Source organism: Tupaia chinensis, unplaced genomic scaffold (assembly GCF_000334495.1).
Source record: "Tupaia chinensis unplaced genomic scaffold, TupChi_1.0 Scaffold000270_1, whole genome shotgun sequence".
NCBI lineage: Eukaryota > Metazoa > Chordata > Mammalia > Scandentia > Tupaiidae > Tupaia > Tupaia belangeri.
Window position 1 is genome coordinate 4,867,762 of NW_006159750.1, and position 8,512 is coordinate 4,876,273.

An 8,512-nucleotide genomic window follows, 5' to 3' on the forward strand; every position below is an offset into this window, starting at 1 on the left:
CTTTCCCTGGAGAGTACACATACCCTATAGCTAAATAAATGAATCAGTTCCTCATTCACACCCACTACGCCGGCCACCATACTGTACTGCACAGAGAACATCTCTGTCACCACCGAGTTCCACTGGACAGCCTACCTTATACCTTCTACATAAAAGGATCAGATAAGGGAACCCCAAGATGAGAAAGCTCTGTGGGCCCTGCCCATAACCACCTTAGTCTAGCTGTAAAAATAAAAGTAACTGCAGGCTAAACTAAATACTTCTCTGTGGTCCCCATGTACCCTGTTTACTCTTTCAGAAATTAGCCACTGACCAGTCTGTCTCATTCATTAGCATAGGGGCTCTCAACCCTGGCTATGCGTTAAAATCACCTGACAAGATCTCAAAACTCAATGTTCGGGTCGCAATCCCAGACCAATTAAATCAAGATTTCGGATGTTAGGACCAGGCAGTGGGATTGTTAAAAAATTTATGTGGGACTAGCAGATGGCATAATGGTTACATCGCTGGACTCCCACGTAGTCGACTGCGTTTTGAGTCCCACATCTGGCAGCTTAAAACTCCTGCTGGGTGCATGTGTATGCACGCCTGTGGAGAGTGGCCACTGTGAAAAAACATGGCAACCTTTAGACACATGCAGAAATGCGCTTCTGTGAGCTTCATTAACGATGGCTGAGAGCACTTACATACAAAAACGCTATCTGCCTGTTGTTGTCGATACCCAGTATTAATATTTTAAAAAATTTATTTATTTATTTATTTAATTCCATTTATTATTATTATTTAATTTGACCAGAGAGAGACAGAAAGAGAGAGAAAGGGAAAGCAAGAAAGCAAGCTGCCAGGTTCAGGACCCGAACCGTGGTTGGCCATGTGGGAATCCAGCCCCTATACCCGATATTAATATTATAGGACAATATTAGGTTAAAAAAAGTTATATGTGTTTATTAGATTTTGTCTTAAAAATATTAGTATGCTGAAAACTTTTTAATTTAATAAATTTAAGAACAATATTAACACATTTTGGAAGGAATTTGGAGGATATCTTTATCCGTGTAAAGAGAGGCAAACAATTAGGGTCCAGCAGTTAGTGTAATGGCTATGTTGCTGGACTCCCATGTAGTTGACCGCAGTTCAAGTCCCGGACCCAGTGGCTTAAACTCACGCTGGGCACGTGTGCGTGTGTACCCAAGGTCCCAAGAGGAGAATGAAGGAAAAGGGAATGCAGCATGGCCATCCCCCCTGGGGGGTGATTTCTCGCTTTCTGTCTTTCTGGCGAGTGCACACGCCCTATAGCAAAAACCTCTCCCAAAAAAAGAAAAAAAAAAGAGAGGCAAACAATTAGAGGCATAATTATTTAATGTAAAGCAGATAGGTAAGATTTAAGAAGTTGTTTGGCAAGAATAATTCGCCTTTTAAACACTTTTTTAGGAGCTTTAACTGGCTAGGTACTTGTTAAGAGCCTGTCCCATGGGAAACAACCTTGAAACTGTAAATGACAAAACTGAAAAGAGTGAGAATAAATATATAGACAACTAGTTGTTTTTATTATATATAGTATTCCATTTTCTCTTTCTCCATTTTCTGCTCTTTAAAAAAAATAAACCTGAGGCCAGTTCTGGTTGTGCTTTCTCATTCAGAAGTCAGGCCCATCCGATCCTCGCCTTTCTATACTTGTGTGTCTTTGTGTGTTTGCTGTTACGTTTATTTCTAATCCACAGCCTTCCCTAAAAAAGTGTTCAGCCAAACAGGTCCCAACACATGCCCAAGATCTGAGAGGAGAATGGAGGAGAAGGGATTGTGGCATGGCCATGTCCCCCCTTGGGGACATGACTTCTCACTTTCTGTCTCTGTCTCTGTCTTTCCAGTGAGCACATGCACCCTAGAACAAACATGTCTCTCTCTAAAAAACAAAAAAAAAGGTGAGGGGCCAGCAGGTGGTGGTTAAAGGAATTGAATTCCCATGTGGCTGACCACAATTCGAGTCCTGGACCTGGTGGCTTGCTTTCTCTTTCTCAGGTCAAAATTTTAAAAATAAATAACAATAAATGGAATTAAATAAATGATTTTAGAAAATGTTAATTAATTTACTTATTTTTAATTTGACCCGAGAGAGACAGAGCGGTAAAGTGAGAATGCAAGCCACCAGGTCCGGGACTTAAACAATAGTCAGCCATATGGGAGTTCAGCACTTTAACCACCATGCCACCTGCTGGCCCTTGGCAATGGGATTTTTAAAACTCCCTGGGTGGGTCCAATATGTACAGCCAAGGCAGAAAACCACTGTCCCATCATGTGAAATTCTCCAGGGAAAGGTAACATCTTAGCCAAACTTTAGTTCACCTTCCCATTGACCTCTCCATCTCCCCAAGCCACACCCAGCCCAGTGGTTGGCACATGAAAGACATTCAGTAAACATCTCTTAAGGCCCAGTCATGACATCCTGACTGACACTGCTACTTAGGCTGAGGGCACATGTGAGACCCAGGTTCAACTCCCAGCCCACCTTAAAAGCCAAGCATGGTGACGAGCACCTGTATTCTCATCTCATCTACTAAGGAGGCTGAGGCAAGAGGATCATGACATAGTGAGACACTAGCTTTAAAAAAAAAAAAGTTTGTTAAGCAGCAAATGCAAATAGACAATGCCACAGCAAGGATTCAAAGGAGTTTAGAGGTTTAAAGGAGGGAGAGGACACAGCTGATTAGGAACAAGAAAGATTTCATGGTAGAAAAGCATGGGAAATGGAATCCGAAGTATGGTTAACATTGTAAGAGTGCAAGATAGGGGAGGCAGAGGCAAAAGAGCCAACTGTATGTTCAGAAACTGTAAATGCTAAAATGGTTGTGGTGGGAGGTAGCGACGGAGATGGCTGTGATGACCAGCAAAATACAAAGCTGACGTTAACTTCACATGCCAGCAACAGCTCTCAAGTGACGGGAGCTCCATTCTGGGAAGATCAAACTAGCGTAAGTGAAAAGAAAAAAATGAACTCAGAAAATCAACCACAACAAAAAAAAAATGTGGTGGTTGATCTGAAAGAATGGTGGTAACAGGAACAGAAAGAACACCCATGGCGTATTGTGAAGGTTATTTCTAATGACACCAGTAACTGACTGCACGTGGAAGGAAAAAGGAACATGAAAAGCGAGGCCAGCAGGTGGCATGGTGGTTGAGGTGCTGGAATTCCCACATTGTTGATTGTGGTTCAAGTCCTGGACCTGGCAGCTTGCTCTCTCTCTGGCAAAATTCATGTGAAAATTAATTAACTCAATTTAATAATTTTTTTTGGGGGGGAGAGGTTTTTTTTCGGTATAGGGCGCGTGCGCTCGCCAGACAGACAGAGACATAGAGACAGAAAGCGAGAAATCACCCCCCAGGGGGGATGGTCACGCTGCAATCCCTCCTCCTCCATTCTCCTCCCAGGATCTTGGGCACACACGCACACGCCCCTGGCATGAGTTTCAAGCCACCAGGTCCGGGACGTGAACCGCGGTCGACTACGTGGGAGTCCAGCGACATAGCTATTCCGCTAACTGCTAGTTACAATAATAATTTAAAAAAAAAAAAAAAAAGGATAGAAAGCATGACTCCAAGATTTCAAGATCTACCCACAACAAAACTGGCGATATTGGGGCCGGCAGGTAGCATGGCAGTTAAGGGAACTGGAGTCCCAATAGCTGACCTTAGTTCAAGTCCCAGACTGGTAGCTTGCTTGCTTGCTTGCTTTCTCTCTCTCTCTCTCTCTCTCTCTCTCTCTCTCTCTCCTTCTCTTGTCAAATTAAAATAAATACATAAATAAAGTTAAATAAAATAATTTTTTTTAATGGTGATATTATTGACTTAAAAACTTTTCAGAACAAGAATATGGTTTGCAGGAGATAAGTTCAACACTTCCTTGTTCACTAGTTACTAAATACCTGTCTATTGGGCACTGTCTCAAGTGACAGGGATACCAGGAGCCTATCCAGTCTAGGTCTTCTTCAAGCAGCTTACATTTTAGGGAGGAAGGACAGTAAGTTGGTGCAAAAAACAAACAAATAAACAAAACAAATACAATTTTAGATAATGACAAATGCTAAAAAGATAAAACACAATGGTACAGATGGATTAATGTTGGGTATTTTAAGGGAAGGCATCTGAAAAGATTAAAGATGACCATGAGGGCCCAGCAGGTGGTGAGGTGGCTAAGGGTGCTGGACTCCCACATGGCTGACCACAGTTTGAGTACCAGACCCGGCAGCTTGCATTCTCGCTTCTCGCTCCTCTAGCTCTTCCCCTCTCTGCTTTTTCCTCTCTCTTTCTCTCCTCCAGACTTGGAGGCTTGCCTTCTCACTCTCTTTCTCTCTCTGGTCAAAATTTAAATTAATTAATTAACTAATTAATTTTTTTAAAGAATTATTTTTTTAATTTCCTTCCTTCCTTCCTTCCTTTCTTTCAATTTGACCAGAAAGGGAGAGAGTGAGAGAGGGGGAAAGTGAGAGGGAGAAAGAGAGAAGGGGAAAGCAGGTCTGGGACTTGAACTGTGGTCAGCCACGTGGGAGTCCAGCATCCTCAACCACCATGCCACCCGCCAGCCCCCCTAAAATAATTTTTAAAAAAAGACAACCATAAAATCTTTGTCACTCTCATTAAAAGATGGAGTTTATTTCTCCTGCTCCTGAATCTGAGCTGGTCCTATAACTACTTAACCAAAATACCGCAGGAGAGATGAGGCTGTGTAAGTTCTGAGCCTACTGTATAACAGGGTTGCCTGCTTCTGCATTATCTCTCTGGAACACCTGCTCTTGAGACACGCCCTCTTAGAACCTAGCTGCCACACTATAAGAAAGCCAAGCCCTGTGCACAGGCTGGGCAGAGGGGCGCACTGAGCCCCCAGCCAGCAGCCAGCATCAATGGCCGGCCACGTGAGTGAGTCATCTTGTTGATTCTAGCCCAGTCCGTTGGTGACTGACTTGATGACCCAGAACATCATGTAGAGTAAAAGAACCAGCCAGTAGAGCCCAAACAAGCCCCATGAACCCACAGAATCATGAACGATAGATAAATCATTTAAAGGCATTTAACTGTGGGGTGGTTTGTTACGTATCAGTAGATGACCGTAACATTTAAACAGAAAAGAAAATAACCTTAGGAAGACTTGGGAGATGACAGCAAATCCAGGGACCAGCAGTTGGTGTAATGGCTATGTTGCTGGAGTCCCATGTAGTCGATTAAGGTTCAAGTCCTTGCCCCGGTGGCTTAAACTCACTCTGAGCACGTGTGCATGTGTGCACGTCCAAGATCCCAAAAGGAGAATGGAGAAGGGATTGCAGCATGGCCATCTCCCCTGGGGGGTGATTTCTCACTTTCTGTCTCTCTATCTCTCTCTGTCTGTCTGGCGAGCTCACGCGCCCTATAGCAAAAACCTCTCCAAAATAAAAAAAGACAGCAAATCCATGCAGGGTGGATATGCCTAAAGCATTCAAAGAACAGGAGGAAGGCCAGAATAGCTGGGTCTTGCGAATGAGTTGGGAAATGGGGAGATAAGGAGTGGTAGGCCACAGTAAAGAGTATGGTTTTTACTCTAAATGAAACAGGAAACCACTAGAGGGTTTTAAGCAGGGAAATAATAGAATCTAGTTTACATTCTTTTTCATATGTTTCTTTTTCTTTGTTCATGATAGAGTATGTGCACACACGTCAGAGAAAAAGAGAGGAGGGAGGAAGAAAAGCATGCACTGCAACACAATCCTTTAGCAGTGGTTTAAGCTACTACATAAACCACAGTACTCCATTGCGGCAGGCCTAGCAAACGATTAATACAGATTTCTTCATACATAAATAACACTTAGACCCCTAGTATGTTCAAGAGGTTTTGCCACAAGAGTAGGTATGAATGAAAGACACAATGATAAGCACAGAAACTGATCAAATAAATTGATAAATTTGGAACCAGCAGGTGGCATAATGTTTATGCTGCTGGACACCCACAGAGTCAACCACGGTTCAAGTCCCAGAATTGGTGGCTTAAAACACAAGCTGGGCACATGTGCTTGTGTGCCCAAAATCCCAAGAGGAGAATGGAGAAGGGATTGCGGTGTGGCCATCCCTCCTGGAGGGTGATTTCTCGCTTTCTGTCTCTGTCTCTTAAAAATCTCTCTTTAAAAAAAAAAAAGTGGGGGCCAGTAGATGGTGTGGTGGTTAAAGTCCTAGACTCCCCCAGGGCTGACCACGGTTTGAGTCCCAGACTTGGAGGCTTGTTTTCTCACTTTCTCTCTCTGGTCAAAATTTTTTAAATAATAATAAAATTAAATAAATAATTCTTTTGAAAAGTGATAAATTACGTAAACTACTGACAGAAAAAAAAAATTTTGTGTTTAAAATGTAAAATCAAGGGACTGACAGGTGGCATGGTGGTTAAGAGCACTAGACTCCCACATGGCTGATCACGGTTTGATTCCCAGACCATGCAGCTTGCTTTCTTGCCCCCCACCCTGAGTCAAACGAAAATAAATAGATAAAGTTAAATAAAATAATTCTAAAAATAAAAAAGTAAAATCAAAATACCAAGATCCCTATCATGTTCTCAAGACACTAAAAATACTGAATAATTGAATACCTGGAAAAAAAATAAGAGTTAAGCTAAGAAATAAAGCCATGAAAGACTCAAATATAAGAGAAGAAAGCAGACTATCAGAGCAATAGGCAAGCCAAAAAAGAAAAAATTAAAAAGCAATGTGTAAAAACCAAGGAGAGCTTTAATTTCAAGAAAGAGGTATTAATCATATAAAATACTCCAGCGATGATGAGAAGAATGAAGTCTGGGGAGAAAAAAAGCCACTGTATTTGTTAATTAGCTGGCCATTTATTAACTTACTTTCACAGAATGACAGGGAAGCCTAATTCTAAATGGTTAAGAAGCAGGTGACAAAGACAAGATATAAACTGAATAGAGGACCTGGGAAGATGGGAGAGTATGAAATCAAGTCCACAGGAAAGGTTTTCCACAGGCCACGGGGATGCACACTTCTTCATGAATAGAAATTGATGAGGAGAGATGAAGATGAAAATGTCTAAAGGTAGAAGAAGAAAAAGCTCATATGATAATACGATATCAAGTGGGTGGAGAAATCTACTAGGAGTGTCACATTGTGTGGGGAGGCTGGTTGGGGGAAATGTGGGTTTGGAAAAAGCACTCTGGGGGACATTACACAAAAGAAGGTGCCGCTAAGCCTGGCAAGCAGCTGAGTTTTTAAGACACCTACAAAGTCGTACTGTCGGCAACTATGTTACCTTCTCCAATGGAGATCAACAGATCTAGAGGTTAGCAACACAGAAATGACAGAGTATGATACAACAGAAACAGCTGGGAATTCAAGGCCTAAGGTCAGACCCCCAGAATCATTGATTTAAGGCTTGAACTCCCTGAGAAATCCACAGCTAATCTCATCAAACAAAGCTGCCCCAGGGCTTATTACAAACAGATTCAGGGGCCAGCTCCTAGCTTGTTGGTTAAGGGGTTAGATCCCACATGGTCAACTACATGCAGTTCCAGTTCTGGACTTGGTGGGCTTGAAAATCAAGCAGGGCATGAGTATGAGCATTCCCAAAATCCTGGAAGGAGAACAGAGGAAAAGGGATTGTGGTGTGGCCATCCTGCCTGGGGGTGCTGTTTCACCTTCCCTCTCTCTCGCTCTGAAGAGTGCATGAGCATTATAGCAAATTTAAAAAGAAAAAGAAATAGATTCTGATTCAGTATATTTGAGGTGGGTCTGAGATTTGCATCTCTAACAAGTTCCTGGTAATGCCACCAACCACACTCTGCGTAGCAAAGTATTATTATGCAAAGTAACTATTCTGTTTGGTTTAATGGTGGAGGCTAAGTCATTCTCCCACTTGTCAGTGTTTCCTAGTCTCTCTCCCCTGTTCCTATAATTTTTACCATTTTTCTCATCTGCCTCAGGCTTTGGTACTTATAATATCAAGATTATAACTTACAGGGACTAGCAAATGGTATAGCAGTTATGTTGCTGGACTCTCACATGGCTGACCTAGGTTCAAGTACTGGACCTGGTCCAGGCACGTGTGCCCAAGATCCCAAAAGGAGAAGGGAGTGCAGCATGGCCATCCCCTCTGGGGGGTGATTTCTCACTTTCTCACTACCTGTCTCCCCACCAGGCAAAAACCTCTAAAAATAAAAAATATATATAACTTACATAATAATGGTAGCTCATATTTTGTTACTATGTGCTACGCATTGTTACATGTACTCATTCATTTAACCAACACAAAAACTCTTGATAGTAGTACTATTATCTTCCTTTTACAGACACAAAAACAAAAAACCTGCCCAAGGCCACTGGACTAGTAGGTGGTAGAGCCTAGGCAGGCTCTCCCTATGCTTCTCTCCATAACAAAGTGCTAGTGGTCCCCAGGGGCTACTCAGAGGACATAGGGCCGAAGGACCCAGAGGAGGAACTGCCAGGTCCACACTCGCAGGGACAGGAAACACACAAAGTGGGTTTCAGCA

General features: G+C 42.6%; 1 protein-coding gene and 1 pseudogene across 4 annotated transcripts in view; one reads left to right on the plus strand and one right to left on the minus strand.

The window, feature by feature from the left end:
* Window positions 1–8,512, minus strand: part of CLCC1 (chloride channel CLIC like 1) — a 30,254-nt gene that overhangs the window by 20,781 nt on the left and 961 nt on the right. The window contains exon 1 of one of the 4 annotated variants that reach the window (XM_014588207.2): window positions 6,941–7,044. The exons of the other annotated variants lie outside the window; for them this stretch is intronic. The gene's annotated coding sequence lies outside the window, so the exon portion shown is untranslated. Of the gene's footprint in view, window positions 1–6,940; window positions 7,045–8,512 lie in introns of those variants that run through there. 4 annotated transcript variants of the gene reach the window in all.
* Window positions 7,040–8,512, plus strand: part of LOC102490449 (proteasome subunit alpha type-1-like) — a 4,164-nt pseudogene continuing 2,691 nt past the window's right edge.